We start from the raw sequence: 1,749 nt of genomic DNA, 5'->3' as shown, positions 1-1,749 counted from the left end.
TGAGAAGAAGAAGAGAGGAAGAAGAAAGAATGAGGGAAGGGAGAAGGAAGAAGGGAGAGGAAGAAGAAGAAGAAAAGAGGAAGAAGAAGAAGAAAAGAGGAAGAAGAAGAAGAAGAAGAAGAAGAAGAAGGAGGAGGAGGAGGAGGAGGAGGAGGAGGAGGAGGAGGAGGAGGGAGAAGAAGAGGAAGGAGAAGAAGAAGAAAAAGAGAGGGAGGAAGGAAGGAAAAGAAAAAAAAGAAAAGAAAGAGGGAGGGAGGAAGGAAGGGAAAGAAAAAAGAAAGAAAGAAAGGAGAGAAAATAGAAAGAGAGAAAGAAAAAGAAAGAAAGAAAGAAAAAGCAAGCAAGCAAGCTCAGTAAACCTTGGGAAGGAGTGTGGACTTTATCCATTGAAGGATTTTAAGAAGTAAAGAGGCAATTCATGTCTGCATTTCTGAAAGTTCATCTGGCAAACAGTGCAACAGTGTACTACGGTTCAAATAAATGGACCACATCAGAGTTACTAGGAACACACCTCTAAAACTTAATGCTAATGTCAAAAGGATTTAGGTGCCAAATCGAAGAGCCTCCCACTGGCCAAAGATGAGATGATTTGAACATTAGTAAGACAAAGTGCAAAGGATTAAAACATATCAAATATGTTAAAAATCCATAAGTTCGTAAGGATACTAAAAACATTACAGGTCAGTGCTACAGAACCAATTCATTGTTCTGAAAACTAAATAAAGCGTTTAACAAACTTTCTCTGTGAGACCCACATAGTAATCAAACGGTTGATGAAGGAAAGGGTCTCTTTATGAAGTCCTTTTCTTTACGGTAGTATTCTAGCAAGGAAATGAGGAAAAGTTCCTAGTGAATGTCTTCCCCCAACCATTGAGGAAACCAATATTCTGACTTCTATCAATAAAGATTAATTTTGCCTGTTTTTAAACACATCAGTGGAATCATACGATATAACCTGTTGTGTGTGTGGCTTAAGAAGCATACCAGCTAAGGGCAGTGTGAGGACCTTATATGGACCCTCATTGGAACAAACCAACTGTACAAAAAGCATCCGTGCAATAATCTGTCTTAAAAGACAGGTCTCGCTCTATTGCTCAGGCTGGAGTACAGTGGCATAAACACAGCTCACTGCAGCCCTGACCTCCTGGGCTCATGGAGTCCTCCTGCCTCAGCCTCCCAAGTAGCTGGGACCACATGTGTGTGCCACCAATCCTGACTGATTTTTTTTTAAATTTTTTGCAGAGTTGGGGGGTGGGGGTTTCATTTTGTTGCCCAGGCTGGTCTTGAACTCCTGAGCTCAAGTGATCCTCTCACCTCAGCCTCCCAAAGCACTGAGATTACAGGCATGAGCCACCACACTTGGCCTATTTTGTGCCATAAATGATACTGATATTTGATGTTAAGGAATGACTATCAATTTTATAGTAGGTGTGACGGTGGTGTTGTAGTTATTTTAAAAAGAGCTCTCATCTCTTAGAGATACATACTGCAGAGAGACACAAACGGATGAAAATATATTGTTTGCTTCAAAATGGCAGAGGTGGGAAAGTGTGGGGGATATGACTATGAAATAATCGTTATTAGAATCAGATAATGAGCAACAGGTGTTCAATAGACTATATTGTCTTTACTTTTGTGTATGCTTAAAAAATTCCGTATAAAAAGTTACAAAACATTAAATGTGACAAAATAATAAAAAGAAGCATGATTTGAGATTTTTTTTTTTTTTTTTTTTTTTTGAGATGGAGT

The sequence above is a fragment of the Piliocolobus tephrosceles genome, unplaced genomic scaffold (assembly GCF_002776525.5).
Source record: "Piliocolobus tephrosceles isolate RC106 unplaced genomic scaffold, ASM277652v3 unscaffolded_36002, whole genome shotgun sequence".
NCBI lineage: Eukaryota > Metazoa > Chordata > Mammalia > Primates > Cercopithecidae > Piliocolobus > Piliocolobus tephrosceles.
The sequence above is the reverse complement of the archived record's forward strand: the minus strand, read 5'-3'. Positions refer to the sequence as shown.